This window comes from Pan paniscus, chromosome 9 (assembly GCF_029289425.2).
Source record: "Pan paniscus chromosome 9, NHGRI_mPanPan1-v2.0_pri, whole genome shotgun sequence".
Lineage (NCBI taxonomy): Eukaryota > Metazoa > Chordata > Mammalia > Primates > Hominidae > Pan > Pan paniscus.
The window spans coordinates 108025452-108042428 of NC_073258.2; the positions used below are offsets into that span (position 1 = coordinate 108025452).

The following is a 16977-nucleotide window of genomic DNA, read 5'->3' on the forward strand; positions in this document are numbered from 1 at the left end:
GCACACACTGACATTCACGACTCCTCTCCACCAAAGAGCACTCCTCCTCCAAATTGCAGTTCCAGGCCCATCTTCTCCAAGTTTACATGTATAAATCTCTGGCTGGTCAGGATCATCACCAATCCATACCTGCACCTTCCATCTGCCCACTCTTTCTTCATCTCTCCAAGAGTATTATTATCCCCCAATCTTTTCTTTGGGAGAAAATATAATAGATTTTTTAGCTTGTAAACTCTCCTTTAGTATACAATCAACGTCAGCTGTACTATATACCACAAAATACAACACTTACAACAATAATACCATTATATTAGAATATAATTTTCTAAGCACTTTGTTCTATGATATGTATTATACACACACCACCTTTGTTGAGCACCATATAACGTAAGTATTATTATCTCCAGTTCACACATGAGGAAATTGAGGCTCAGAGAGGTGTGCTTTCCCAGATCTTATAGCTCGTCAAAGCTTGTGTGCTTAACACTACATGAAACTGGTGATTGCACCCTCAAAGCCATTTTTCAGAATTTTTAAAATTTCATTTTAAAATTCTATTTTTAGAATTTCATATTGTGGTTCTATTTTATCCCATTTTTAGAATTTCCTATTACAGTTTCTATCAATATATATTAAATAGGAGGAAACATTAATGCAAATTATAACTGACAACATGTAACACTTTAAGCATTATTGGTCACCCCAAATATTCTATTTGTTCTCTTTCATGTAGTTACCACTTGGTACCCACTTACTTGTAAGGCTGACCAAATCACATAGACGGGAGGTAAAAAGAGCATCCTGCAGCTTTCACTCCACATGGAGTGTTTTCTTATTTGGGCTCTGCCTTCCTGGCATTAGTAGGTGCTGTTTTCATTCTCTGGTTTCTTCTGGTGGTGACCCCAGTGGGTATTAATCTTTAGAGAGAACCAACCAAACCAAAATTTACTCCAGGAATTTTCTAACAGAGTTAGTGAGAATGACTCTACTAGCATTTTTATCTTATACTTAATATTTAAAAAATCATTGAACATACACTTCCTAACCAACATCCCAAATAAAAATGTCTGCCACCCTATTGAAATGATGACTCATGTGGCCCGTCTCTGTACCACACTGAGTTTAGCAAACACCACTCAATGGTCACTGTCTCTGATTCACCCTGTACATAAAGCTCAGTTCTTTAGATCCTAAGAAACTTCAGGCTGGAAACATCTCTCTGATGCTAAATCCTGTTCATCTGTGAACTTTGTCTAACCATAATGTAAAGTGATTTTCTTCAGTCTCTGACACATTACTTTCCATTTCTGGAAAACAGCCTATAGGTGATTCTAAAATTCAGTCTATCTGGCCATCGCCATGTCCCCATGGGACCCAGTTCTGGCATGAGGGATTGGTCAGCCAAGGTCTGAGTTATCCAGATCTGGCTTTGGCTTCCTCTGAGGATTTGCAGAGGTCTAACTGCTTGAGAAACTGGGGATCTGTGGAACTGCAGTAAAACATAATTTTCATTGCACTATGTTGCAAAGGATTCCTTCAGAGTTTCTAAATTTAGTGAAGTTGCATAGCACTATATAAGTTTAGTTCTGCAGCTGGCACATCCACTCCCCATGAGACATCATTTACAACTCAGATTTCAGCACATCCACCAGGACATGTCTGGTGTTATCCCAGCTGCTATTGGAGCTTCTCTCCTTGCCACTATTATTGTAAAGTCTGGTAATAACATACTCTTGACTCCAGTGACAAAGCAATGGTTTTATTCTAAAATTTCAGCTGAAAGCTGTGCTTTCCGTCCACAATTTTAGACAAATCCTCCAGGTGTAACCCTATTGAAGCTGTCATCTTTATGGTTCCTTCTCTGCACAGCATCATAAATTTAGCAAAGTTCATCAGAATGTTAACTGTTTTAAGACTCAACAGAGTCTTAAGAAAGGAGTTGCATGTTCTACTTTCATCTTTCAAAGGATGTAAAGAGGTTCTGATGCATAACCCCCATGAACACATCTTGAATCTCCTTTCCTCTCCTATTCAGTTTTCTCCCACACCCTCTTGTGCTTCTTATTCACCAACTCAAACCCCAAAGGGGGAGAAAAGCCCTCAAATTGATCCACTCCATTCTGGGAAACTTCTGACTTTTCCTATCTCCCTCATTTCTCCCAATGTATAACCTCCTCCTTCAGCATCTCTGGACACATCCTTTTCTGTGCATCTTCCAATTATATGTGACCAAAACACAGGAACTAGTTTGGCAGTAACATAAGGCAGGGGAAAGTCTGGCAAGCAAGATAACATTTTCTCATGTGGGCTGGGGGAAAGAGTCTATTAATACCACATTAATAATTTTATTCCATTATTTGTCTTTTAAGTGGCGAAAGATTAAAAATTTAGCTGGTTCATTTCCTCCCTTTTCCATCCTCCCTCTCCACATTTCACAATTTTTCTTTTAAATATCTCAGATATTAATCTATATTATGTATTTTCTAGTTAGAGAATATTTAAGTCACAAAAGTTTCAAAGCCAAAACAGTTACTTAAACTTTCAGTGACTTTGTTGCTTAATAATACCTTTTTTTTTTTTTTTTTTTTTTAGACAGAGTCTTGCTCTGCCACTCAGTCTTACTCTGCTACCCAGGCTGGAGTGCAATGGTCCGATCTCAGCTCACTGCAACCTCCACCTCCCGCGTTCAAGCGATTCTCCTGCCTCAGCCTCCAGAGTAGCTGAGATTACATGTGCACGCCACCACCCCCAGCTAATTTTTGTATTTTTAGCAGAGATGGGATTTCACCATGTTGGCCAGGCTGGTCTCGAACTCCTGACCTCAGGTGATCCACCTTCCTCAGCCTCCCAAAGTCCTGGGATTACATCCGTGAGCCACTGCACCCAGCCACTTCTTTTCTATTATATATTTCATTGTTTACTTTTGGTGCATTTCCTTTTACCCTAAAAAATTGGGGGAGTAATTTTTTCATGAAAGTATATGAGTGAAGTAGTTAAAAGCTGTGCATGTGTGAAAATTATTTGTGAAGTCTTCTTTGAGTTCAGAAATTATTAAGTCAATAATTTTCCCTCAAAAATCTGCAGCCATTGTTTCCATTTTCTAACTGTTAATATTGTGAAGAAATCAGATGCCTACATGATTTTTCTTCTTGTGTTGATAACATACTTTCCTCAGGATGGATATTAGACTTTTTTTCTTCTTAAAATCTGAAATTCAACGTGTCAACTATGAGCTAATACTCATTAATTTTACCTCAAATGCGGTGAGCTGCTTTGACCTGATAATCTATCCTCAGTTCAGGGAGCCTGTGTCACTATTTAACTGATTGTTCCTTCTCCTCCATCTGCCTCAGTCTTTTCTTCTGGAATTTCTAACCTGTAATTCCATATTGATTTTCTTTTCATCATTCTTACCCATATTACTCTAAGTTGTGGGAGCATTTCTGGAGCTTGTCTGGATTTGCTGGGGTTTTGGTTTTCTGAAGTATCCAGAATGATGTTCACACCCAAAAAGATGATGGCATCTGTGGCAGACTCTGTCCGTTGATGAACACAACCCCTGTTCCCAACTCCTTCACTCTCACCCAACTCCACCAGAGAGGCTTTCCCAACCTCCCTTACAGCTAGTGGTTGTGGCCTCGTGACACCACCCTGATAAGTAAGATGCAAACACACCGAGGTCTCGGTAGGGTAGTGGGTGGTTCTAGAAAACTTGAACTTTCTTGACAAAAGCACATACATGATTGACACCAACTCTTCCCACTTATTCCTGCTTTTGATGAAGACCTGATGCCTGGAAAGGCAGAAAACATTTTGTGAGCAAGATGGAAGGCTAAAAGAATCGCAGAGAGGCTGGCCTTACCATCATGCAGTCAGCGTACCAACACAAACAGTTGCCTATACTTCTTGTTATGTTAGATAATTAAAAATCTTTATTTCACTCTTAGGTAGTCTTCTGCTTGCAACTGAAAGCATTCCAACCATTTTAGTGTTGCTCCCTTAAGAAGAGAAAACATAATTCTACATCTTATGAAATCTGATACGCTCTTCTCTTCACTTTGAACCACTGGCTGTGGGGATGATGGGCTCACGGTATCAGTAATAACACAGATTTCACTGTAACTTTCCACAGCAGGATCATGCAGGACTTTGCTCCCACAAAGTCTCACCTGGTTATATCTCAGATACTCATAGTCGATCCTGTCACCTCTACTACTCCCGTTCCTGGGTTCATGTCCACTACCTGTGAAGCCACAGAGTGTTCCACCATTGCTACAGTATGGGGGCCTTCCATAAGAATAATGATATCCATTCCAAGGAAATTTCTTCTCATCTCCTAAATCTGCCAGCTCTGAAGGTGTTAGATTGTTCTTCACAGAAAAGGGAAAGATAACAGTAGTAACTACAAGTTACTGAGCACTTACTATGATCAAGCTTTAATGATTTACAGGGTACCCTGTTTGTATCCCACATCAATCCTATTGATATATGTTACTTTCATTTTAAAAAATAGGCTAAGTGACTTCTCCACAATCACAAAGCTAGTCATAAAATCTAAAATCAAATTTAAATCTGACTTCACCACCTCTAGCTTCTTCGCACTGCTGCACTGTTACCCAGGAATTTAAGGAAAATGAAATGTTAAATTGGGAGTTTTCACTGAGGCTCCATCATAAAATAGATAAAACTCTAAAGTAAAGTACGAGTTGTGTACTTTGAAAGGAAGTTAGACAACTCTAAGGACACATCAAGGATATAAAAGAATCAAGGCAGTGGAAAGTCAGAGAGGATTCGTAAAAATATTTATTTGGAGAAAGCCACTGAGTGCTGTGAGAACCACCCATTCCCCAAAGGGAAAGGGCAAAAGCCCAACTCTACCTCTTTCACCTCTAGCCTGCAGAGAACTTTCAGTGAGACCAGCAGGGAACCTCCAGAGTGCCATGAGAACAGCCACAGTATGGTCCACTTTCAACATCTGCTAGACCCAGAGAGACTAAGGTCATCTGAAGACCTATTCAATGACACTCTCTCGCCTCTTTTCTGCATTTCCACTCCAAGTTGTAATTCCCTCTGGAGCAGTCAGAAATATGGGTAGCTAGTGGAAAGAGGGAGGGCAATGAAAAAGAAAAAAGTCAACCACACCCTCTTCCAGAGAGGGTAGGGGACCACCCACTGTAGGCTCTAACCGAAGAATCGGAAGGCAACAGAAGTATTTACCTCAGAATGAAGCATTTCCTAATATATTGGACTGAACATTTAATTTATTTACTTTTATTGTACTTTAAGTTCTAGGGTACATGTGCACAACGTGCAGGTTTGTTACATATGTATACATGTGCCATGTTGGTGTGCTGCACCCATTAACTCATCATTTACATTAGGTATACCCCTAATGCTATCCGTACCCCCTCCCCCCACCCCACAACAGGCCCCGGTGTGTGATGTTCTCCTTCTGTGTCCAAGTGTTCTCATTGTTCAATTCCCACCTATGAGTAAGAACACGTGGAGTTTGGTTTTTTGTCCTTGCGATAGTTTGCTGAGAATGATGGTTTCCAGCTTCATCCATGTCCCTACAAAGGACATGAGCTCATCATTTTTTATGGCTTCATGGTATTCCATGATGTATATGTGCCACATTTTCTTAATCCAGTCTATCATTGTTGGACATTTGGGTTGGTTCCAAGTCTTTGCTATTGTGAATTGTGCTGCAATAAACACATGTGTGCATGGGTCTTTATAGCAGCATGATTTATAATCCTTTGGGTATACACCCAGTAATGGGATGGCTGGGTCAAATGGTATTTCTAGTTCTAGATCCCTGAGGAATCACCATACTGACTTCCACAATGGTTGAACTAGTTTACAGTCCTACCAACAGTGTAAAAGTGTTCCTATTTCTCCACATCTTCTCCAGCACCTGTTGTTTCCTGACTTTTTAATGATCACCATTCTAACTGGTGTGAGATGGTATCTCAATGTGGTTTTGATTTGCATTTCTCTGATGGCCAGTGATAATGAGCATTTTTTCATGTGTCTTTTGGCTGCATAAATGTCTTCTTTTGAGAAGTGTCTGTTCATATCCTTCGCCCATTTGTTGATGGGGTTGTTTGTTTTTTTTCTTGTAAATTTGTTTGAGTTCTTTGTAGATTCTGGATATTAGCCCTTTGTCAGATGAGTAGACTGCAAAAATGTTTTCCCATTCTGTAGGTTGCCTGTTCACTCTGATGGTAGTTTCTTTTGCTGTGCAGAAGCTCTTTAGTTTAATTAGATCCCATTTGTCAACTTTGGCTTTTGTTGTCATTGCTTTTGGTGTTTTAGACATGAAGCCCTTGTCCATGCCTATGTCCTGAATGGTATTGCCTAGGTTTTCTTCTAGGGTTTTTATGGTTTTAGGTCTAACATTTAAGTCTTTAATCCATGTTGAATTAATTTTTGTATAAGGTGTAAGGAAGGGATTCAGTTTCAGCTTTCTACATATGGCTAACCAGTTTTCCCAGCACCATTTATTAAATAGGGAATCCTTTCCCCATTGCTTGTTTTTGTCAGGTTTGTCAAAGATCAGATGGTTGTAGATGTGCGGCATTATTTCTGAGGGCTCTGTTCTGTTCCATTGGTCTATATCTCTGTTTTGGTACCAGTACCATGCTGTTTTGGTTACTGTAGCCTTGTAGTATAGTTTGAGAAGTCAGGTAGTGTGATGCCTCCAGCTTTGTTCTTTTGGCTTAGGATTGACTTGGCAATGCGGGTTCTCTTTTGGTTCCATATGAACTTTAAAATAGTGCTTTCCAATTCTGTGAAGAAAGTCATTGGTAGCCTGATGGGGATGACAGTGAATCTATAAATTACCTTGGGCAGTATGGCGATTTTCACGATATTGATTCTTCCTACCCATGAGCATGGAATGTTCTTCCATTTGTTTGTATCCTCTTTTATTTCGTTGAGCAGTGATTTGTAGTTCTCCCTGAAGAGGTCCTTCACATCCCTTGTAAGTTGGATTCCTAGGTATTTAATTCTCTTTGAAGCAATTGTGAATGGGAGTTCACTCATGATTTGGCTCTCTGTTTGTCTGTCACTGGTGTATAAGAATGCTTGTGATTTTTGCACACTGATTTTGTATCCTGAGACTTTGCTGAATTTGGGACTGAACATTTTATTAATCACTTACTGAATCACGGCAACTTAGAGTTACCCACTATTAGGTAACAGTAATAGTAATCAGAAAAGCTATGAGCTGCCAAGTTTCATCCAGGGCATGGGAAAAGACTTCCTTCATTGCATAATTTTAAGAAATCAATATAGACAAAATAAATTGCATTCAGCTGTGTTATCAGCATATCAAGAAACAACAAATTGGTGTCTACATCTCCTTCTGAACCCCTAGGGGAAAAAAACCAGATTTTTCAGCTTTTACCCAGGACTTCATTCCTCTACGGAGTTTAAACAAAGTCTATGGGAACCAAGACACCCTGTAGCCCTTTCCATACTTCATCTGTAACTCATTCACCCCCTAATAATCCCTCAGTGTATAGCCAAAACCTCAAAACCCTCAGGCAATTAATACATACAGATTGATATTCCATGGGCCTTCTTACCCATTCAGCAAATGCACATGGTCATGTTGTAATCTCTGATGTCTCAGGGTAACATCCCTGCTACACTAGCAGTTAATCCAGTTGTTCACTACAGGGACAGTACCACCCTCTAGGGGAAATTCTGGAAATGTGTGGGGGCAGTCTAATAGTGTAGTTGTGCCCGAGAATTAGCCTATTGAAGAATATTATCTTTTCTTCTCTTTTATGTTACAGTGAGGGCATTATATTGACTCTTTGAATTATATCTGTAAGTAGGTTATATTATCAATGACTTTCATCCAGTTTAAAAATATGACATTTAAAAATATCTCTTGGCCGGGCGCGGTGGCTCACGCCTGTAATCCCAGCACTTTGGGAGGCCGAGGCGGGCGGATCACGAGGTCAGGAGATCGAGACCATCCTGGCTAACAAGGTGAAACCCCGTCTCTACTAAAAATACAAAAAATTAGCCAGGCGTGGTAGCGGGCGCCTGTAGTCCCAGCTACTAGGGAGGCTGAGGCAGGAGAATGGCGTGAATCCGGGAGGCGGAGCTTGCAGTGAGCCGAGATCGTGCCACTGCACTCCAGCCTGGGCGACAGAGCGAGACTCCGTCTCAAAAAAAAAAAAAAAAAAAAAAATATCTCTTGCCCAGGCATGGTGGCTCATGGCTGTGATCCTAGCACTTTGGGAGGCCAAGGCAGGAAGACGGCTTGAGCTCAAGAGTTCTAGGCCAGCCTGGGCAACATAGAAAGACCCCTATCTCTACCAAAAAAAAAAAAATAGCCAGGTATGGTGGTGTGCACCTGTAGTACCAGCTACTTGGGAGGCTGAGATGGGAGGATTGCTTGAGCCAGGAGATCAAGGCTGCAGTGAGCCATGATCGTGCCATTACACTCCACCCTGGATACAGAGTGAAACTGTTTCAAAAAAATATATATATATATATACACATGTATATATATATATACATGTGTATATATATATACATGTATATATACGTGTATATATACATGTATATATGTATATATGTGTATATATACATGTATATGTATATATGTGTATATATACATATATATGTATATATGTATATATATGTATATTTGTATATATATACATATATATGTCTTATTAAAATGAGAATTAAGCATATGATTAATAACAACCAAATTCACACTATGTTGTGTACTCAATCTCATTTTCTCTGGTTTGTATATGCATTTTGCAAATTTTTTATTTGGAAAAATTTTACACATTCCTAAGTGTCAGAAGAATAATACATTGAACATCTGTTTGCTGTTCCCCTAGACTTGCCAGTTTTAGCATTTCATCTCATTTGTTTTATCTTTATATATATAGATATACATATTTTCTTCTCTCTCTCTCAACCATTTGAGAGTTACTTGCAGACTTTGACACTTCATCCCTAAATACTTCAGCATGTGTCTCCAAAGGAAAAAAGTATTATCTTACATACCTACCTAACCACAATACAATGATCACACTCAGGAAATTTAACACTGATTTTTTTTTAAACCTAGTATCTAAGATAAAGCCCATGTTCAAATTTTCCCAATTGTTTCAATAATGTACTTTTTATAGCTTTTTTGTTTTCTTTTTCTTATCTAAGAATTAATCCAAAGTCACACATTGAATTGAGTTGTCGTATTTCTTTAGTTTTCCCTAATCGAATCAGTTCACCAGCCCTTTGTGTCTTTTATGTCAATGACATTTTTGAAGAGTAAGGGCTACTTGTTTTACACTATGTCTTACAATTTGGATTGTTTTCTGATGAGTAGATTCCATTTTTTAAAAATTCCAGAATATTATATAGGTGATGTTGTGAGCTTCTCATGTATCACATTCAAAGGCAAAAAAGGATATTTTATCTCATCCTGTTGGAAATGCTAAGTTTGATCATTTTGTTAAGGAAATACCTATCAGATATTTCCCTTGACAAGTTACTGGTTTGTATAGAAATACACCAGTTATGTTTTACAAAAATTGTAAATCCTAGTGATACTCTTCTAGAGAGGGGAACTAAATGCTCAGCACAAAAAGTGCAGGTAATCCCACTGTTATCTGCTTTTTACCTGATGTTATAAAGATTTCAGAAGATCAACCCTTAAGATGTTGCTAGGGCCAGGTGCAGCGGCTTATACCTGTAATCCCAGCACTTTGAGAGGCCCAGGCAGGGGCATCGCTTGAGCCCAGGCGTTTTGAGACCAGCCTGAGCAACATAGCGAGACCTCATATCTACAAAAAAAAATTTTTTTTTTTAAATATTAGCCGGGTGTGGTTGGCCTGTGCCTGTAGTCCCAGCTACTCAGGAGACAGAGGTGGGAGGATTGCATGATTGTGTTCAATTATCATAATTTAAAAGGCAGAATATTGGTTCTAAAAGGGGAGATGTATAAGTAATTATGGCAGATAAAACTTAAATAAGCACAAATATTTATTCCATGTTTTTCTTTCACTGAATAAACTTGACTATCACAAATTGCATTTTTAAATATAGCCATGTTTATATTAATAAATATGAATGTTTATTAATATAAACATGACTATGTTCATATTAATGAATATGAATGTTTATTAATATAATCATGGCTATATTTTGTATTTATATATGTCTAGCTCCTTTGGGACCCAGGCACATTTTGAGTTCAAGTGCCAGATAAATAAGTAGTGAGGTTTGCTATTCATATCTTATGCCTTACTGGGGGCAGGTCTTTGAATTCAAAGAATACCTCATAATATTAAATTACAGTAAACCCCTTGAGAGAAAATAGTCTTCATCTTCTAATAGCATACCATGGGGCATTCAAATTCCTTCATCTTGATTTGCCAGTGGCCCATTTGGTTTTCATTTAGAGTATTTGAGATGAAATTTAGACCGTAAAGAGTTTAAAATATTGAGGTCTAAAAACATGGGCAGTTTATTTCCTACTTACAAGAAAATTAAGATCCTTTGAGTATTATGAACACCTTGTACAGCTGTATAGGCATTCTCAAAAATTATGCCAGCTAATAATTTAATACATCTCAAGGATGCCTGTTCCACATTCCCTTGAGTTACATTCAAAAGAAAAGCAGATGATTAATTTGTTAAATTCAAGTAAGCAAGAAATTCTATATTTGAAAAATTCCTTCTCTTCAGTGAAACTCAAACTGCATATTAAGGAGAATGCATAGATACAATAGCTCAGGGCCAGGTGCGGTGGCTCACGCTTGTAATCCCAGCACTTTGGGAGGCCGAGGCGGGTGGATCACGAGGTCAGGAGATGGAGACCATCCTGGCTAACGCAGTGAAAACCCATCTCTACTAAAAATACAAAAAATTAGCCGGGCGCGGTAGCAGGCGCCTGTAGTCCCAGCTACTCGGGAGGCTGAGGCAGGAGAATGGCGTGAACCCGGGAGGCGGAGCTTGCAGTGAGCTGAGATAGCGCCACTGCACTCCAGCCTGGGCGAAGGAGCGAGACTCCGCCTCAAAAAAAAAACAATAGCTCAGACTCAAACCTTGACCTAAATAAGATTTTGTGTCCAGTAAAACTCCACTTACCAATGCAATTTGGAATTCTACCAAATTATCACTATATAAAATCGGGTCTGCTATAAAGAAGCCAAATAGGTAACATTTGTAAAGAGAGAACCAATAGTAACAACCTTGTCTTTGTTGGTCTGTGCACTGGATACACGTTATCTAATTTAATTTCAATAGCTTTCTGAGATCTTACTTGCTATACCTCCACTCTCCACTATCATTAAACTTGACGCATCTTCAAGCAAAGTTCTATCATCTTTGTGTACCATTCCCAGAGCCTTGCACTGTGCCTGCCTCATAATACATACACGAGGGCATTTAAATAACATACATAAAGCCACATAATTATGAATATATTACTACACCACTCCATACTCAATGCTCTTTACGTTATACCACGATGTTTCCAAATAGGACTTCATAGATTAGTGGAAAAATCAAATAAATTAAAGTGAGTTGCGACAATGCTTTCATTTAAAAGCCTAAAATAAATCCAACTCTATTCAGTGGTTGATTTGTATACAGCATCCAGTGGGCAGTCTGACATCGAGTTGAACTAAATGATAGTAATTGTAATGAAGTATGATCATTGTGTAAATGATGAACAACACCTTAATATTCAGTACATATAAAAAACTGATAGAAAGGTTGGCATGTCTTACTGTTTATCATTAAAATATGTTTTAATGGAGACTTCCAATTTGAAAGGCAAGATTGATGGAAAATATTAACTATGCAATAAATTCTGTAACTGCATATTTCATAGAGATAAATCCTAGATGATGATTCTGAAGTTGACAGATACCAATAAATCATGAAAAAAAATCCTTTTTACTAGCAGAGATTATGATATATGAAAGTTACTGCTAAAAGATTCCAGTTTTATCAATTTTTATAAAGATGTTTAAAAGACCAAGAACTTCTAAGAATGTTTAACTCAGGGAAGAGATCAACTTTTTCTTTCCAAAAGCTGACTCTACAGTTTAGTTTAGGTCAATAGTTCATGGATTCTTTCTCAAGCATTATAAACTGGCCCATTTTAATAATACAAAATACAAATGATAAAAGAAAGTAATGTAAGAGATTTCATTTCATTTAATTGCTACTCCTTAAGGAAACCATACGGGCCAGGCACAGTGGCTCATGCCTGTGATCCCAGCACTTTGGGAGGCCAAGGCGGGCAGATCATGAGGTCAGGAGATAGAGACCATCCTGGCTAACATGGTGAAACTCATCTCTACTAAAAATACAAAAATTAGCCGGGCGTGATGGCACGTGCCTGTAGTCCCAGCTACTCAGGAGGCTGAGGCAGGAGAATCGCTTGAATCCGGGAGGTGGAGGTTGCAGTGAGTGGAGATCAAGCCACTGCACTGCAGCCTAGAGACAGACAAGACTGTCTCAAAAAAAGAAAAAAAAGAAAAAGAAAAGAAAACCATACGAAGAAGCCTGCTCCAATTTCTCCCTACCTGGACAGAGAAAATGTTGCATTTATCAGAGAAAATGCACAGATAAGTATCTCTGAAAAAGTGCTGTAACTCTTTTCTTTTCTTTTTCTTTTCTAGGCAGGGTCTCAGTCTGTTGCCCAGGCTGGAGTACCATGGCGCAACCACAGCTCACTGCAGCCTTGACTTCCTGGGCTTAAGTAGTCCTCCTACCTTGGCCTCCTGAGTAGCCAGGACTACAGGGTGCATCATCAAGCCCGGGTAATTCTTTTTTTCTTTTTTTCGTAGACATGAGGTCTCACTATGTTGCCCAGGCTTCTTTTTTATTACTTTAGTAACATTGTTCCTTCTTTTTTTTTTTTTTTTTTTTTTTTGGAGACAGAGTCTCTCTCTGTCGCCTAGGCTGGAGTGCAGTGGCCCTATCTCAGCTCACCGCAACCTCTGCCTCCCGGGTTTAAGTGATTCTTGTGCCTCAGCCGCCCCAGTAGCAGGGATTACAGGCTTGTGCCACCATGCCTGGCTAATTTTTTTGTATTTTTAGTAGAGACAGGGTTTCACCATGTTGTCCAGGCTGTTCTCCAACTCCTGAGCTTAGACAATCCACCCGCCTCAGCCCCCAAAATGCTGGGATTACAGGTATGAGCCACCACACCCAGCAATTGCTTTTTCATCTTTACATTGGCAAGTCTGTGGAATGTTTGATAAATATTGCAACACTTATTCTGGCCTTTATTTCATTATAACAATGTGACTACAAGACCTTCTAAATGACCTTCTTGAATTTTACATACTTCCTTCCAGATTAATTTCCTAACACACTACTTCAAGTAGACAATATCTTTTAAAAAAAAGTCTGCACTAATGCCACAATATTGATAGGAATAAGCCATAATTACTTAGACTTCTGAGACTTTTAAAAATTTGCCCCAACTATTTCAAGATATTCTTATCTCCTGAAAAATCCTTCAAATGACTTTTGTACATACTTTACTTGTTGTTCCCTAAACATGCCTTGTATATAGTCTACCTTTGCACTTTTTCTCACACTGTTTCACCCAACCAGTACATCATACCCAGCAACTCTCTGTCTGGTCTAATTCTATTCATTGACTCATTTGAAGTTCCAATTTTCCAATGAGTGAAGTTTTGAACTACCTCTCATTCCCCTGAGATCCTTTTGACATGGTATGCAAGTTATTTAGCTGTTTTAAAATAGTAAATACATATTTTAACGTGATTAAGTTTTTCATAGTTGAACTTCCTAAAGCTTTAATCTCCTTGAAGATAAAAAGTCCATTTTCTTCACATTTCCACTCTTGCCCACACAGTTTGTTGCTTATAATGGGTACTAAGTAAATATTTGCTAAGTTGACTTTACTCTTATTTAATTAATAAACTATAGCAAATAGAAGTAAGCCCAATTGCAAAGACCAAACCATTAACTTTCTTTCTTAGCTCCAGTATTCACAGAAAACTTCTGCATAAATTTGGTGACTGTCATTTTAAATTGAGATGAATAATCTTTGTGTAAGATGTAAGTAATTTCTGGACTCTAAAACTGTATTATTCTCCCATTCTCCCTATGGAACCTAATACATTTGTGTATTTGTTGGTTGTATGAGTGAAATATCCTTTATGACAGCAAATATATCTTATTTATCATTTCATTCTCCAATGCTTCTTTCCATGTAAGAAACAATAATTTCTGCATGAATGAGTAATTTTTTACAGACAAGCCATTAAAACCAAGAGAACACAAAGAATACTACAAAATTGAGGTTTTATAACATTCCAATAAATGTTTCCCTTATGTTTGAAGATGCAAGATTATATTCAGGAGTACAAAAGTATTTGCAAACTATTATCTATATTATATGAGGGGGAAAAGACAGACAAAAAAATACAACCAAATTTTAAACTTTGTTGTTATAGGGAAATGTCCTATAATTGAATGCATAGTGTATGCAAGGCTCATTTCCTAAATTTAATTTACATTACAACTGTATAATTACCATGGCTGTTTTCTAGATAAGAATATCAGGCCCAGAAGAGAAACTTACTCTGGACCACTGAGCTGACTGGCTTAAGTCCTTGCTTGCTGACTCCTCAAATACAGATGCTCCTTGATTTATGATGGGGTTACATCTCAATAAACCCATTGTAATTTTAGTATATCAATAAGTGGAAAATGAACTTAATACATTGAATTTACCAAACATCATAGCTTAGCCTAGCCTACATTAAATGTGCTCAGAACACTTACATTAGCCAACAGTTGGGTAAAATCATCCAACACAAAGCCTATTTTATTTTTTGTTTGTTGTTTTTGTTGTTTTGAGATGGAGTTTCACTCTTGTCATCCAGGCTGGAGTGCAATGGCACGATCTCAACTCACTGCAACCTCTGTCTCCTGGATTCAAGCAATTCTCCTGCCTCAGCCTCCCCAATAGCAGAGATTACAGGCACGTGCCACCCACGCCCAGCTAATTTTTGTATTTTTAGTAGAGATTGGGTTTCACCATGTCGGCCATGCTGGTCTCAAACTCCTCACTTCAGGTGATCTGCCTGTGTCGGCCTCTCTAAGTGCTGGGATTACAGGTGTGAGCCACTGCGCCTGGCCCATAAAGCCTATTTCATAATGAAGTGTTAAACATCTCATGTAATTTATTGATGTCCTACTGAATGCATATTACTTTTATACCATCATAAAGTTGAAAAATTATAAGTCGAACCATTATAAATTGGGGAGTCTATACTTTTCAGTATATCTTAGGTGCCTCTGAGTTTGCTTTGTGAAAAATGTGTATTCTTTCTTAGTGATTATACAGTAAAACATGAGAAACACTGAATAACTTAAAAACTACAGAAAGGTATAATATAATCTATAATTCATCACATAGAGATAAACGCTGTTGAAGTTGTGGTGCCTTCCCTTCTGATCTTTCTGATTATATACATAGAGACCAAAATTAGTATTATATTGTACACTGTACATAACTGTATTCTGTATTTTTTCAATTTAAAAAATTTTTTGATACATTATGTTTGTATATATTTATGGGGTACTTGTGAAATTTTGTTGCATGCATAGAATGTGTGATGATCAAGTCAGGCTATTTAGGGTATCCGTCACCCAAGTGTTTGTCACTTTTACATGTTGGGTACATTTCAAGTCCTCTCTTTTGGTTGCTTTGAAATATACAATATATTGTTGTTAACTATAGTCACCCTACTCTGCTATTGAACATTAGAACTTATTTCTTCTATCTAACTATATGTTTGTACCCATTAACCAAACTATGTTTGTAGATCACCGTCTACCTCCACGTGATCAACTTTTTAGCTCCCACATATGATAATATGCAATATGTCTGTGCCTGCTGATTTCACTTAACCTAATATCCTCCCGTTCCATCCATGTTGCTATAAATGATATGATTTTATTCTTTTTTATGGTCGAATACTATTCCATTGTGTATATATACCACATTTTCTTTATCCACTCATTCACTGAGAGACATTTGGGCTGATTCCATATCTTTGCTGTAGTGAATAGTGCTGCAATAAACATGAGACTGCATGTATCCCTTTGACATGCAGTTTATTTTGCTTTAGATAATACCAAGTAGTGGAATTGCTGGATACATGGTAGTTCTATTTTTAGTTTTTTGAGAAATCTTCATACTGTTTTCCATAGAGGCTGTACTAATCTACATTCCCACCTACAGTGTATAAGATTTCCCATTTCTCAACATCCTCACCAACATTTGTTATTTTTGTCTTTTTAGTAATAGCTATTCTAACTGGGGTAAGAGGATATCTCATTGTGGTTTCAATTTGCATTTCCCTGATGACTGGTGATGTTGAGCATTTTTTCACACAACTGTAGGCCACCTGTATGTCTACTTTTGAGATCTATCTATTCATGTCCTTACCCCATTTTTAATGGGATTATTTGGGTTTTCTTTTCTTTTTCCTGTTGAGTTGTTTGAGTTTCTTGTATATTCTGGATATGAGTCCCCTGTGAAATTAGTATGCAAATATTCTCTCTTATTCAACAGGCTGTCTCTTCATTCTACTGATTGTTTCTTTTGCTGTGGAGAGCTTTTTAATTTAATATAGTCCCACTTGTCTATTTTTGGTTTTCTTGCCTATGATTTTGAGATCTTAGCCATAAAATCTTTGTCTAGACCTATGTCCTGAAGAGTTTTTCCTATGTTATTTTCTAGTAGGTTTATAGTTCTGGGTATTATGTTTAAGCTTTTAAACCATCTTGAGTTGATTTTCATATACAGAGAGAGATAGGGGTCCTGTTTCATTCTTCTACACATGGTTATCCAGTTTTCCCAGCACCATTTTATTATAAAGGGTGTCCTTTCCCCAATGTATGTACTTGATGGCTTTGTCAAAGGTCAGTTGGCTG

The 16977-nt window shown here is 38.0% G+C and overlaps 1 protein-coding gene across 1 annotated transcript in view; it reads right to left on the minus strand.

The window, feature by feature from the left end:
* Positions 1 to 401: 401 nt before the first annotated feature.
* The window catches only part of CWF19L2 (CWF19 like cell cycle control factor 2), a 177952-nt gene continuing 161376 nt past the window's right edge, over positions 402 to 16977 (minus strand). Inside the window, exon 16 of the mRNA XM_063608255.1 lies at positions 402 to 917. The gene's annotated coding sequence lies outside the window, so the exon portion shown is untranslated. The remainder of the gene's footprint in view (positions 918 to 16977) is intronic.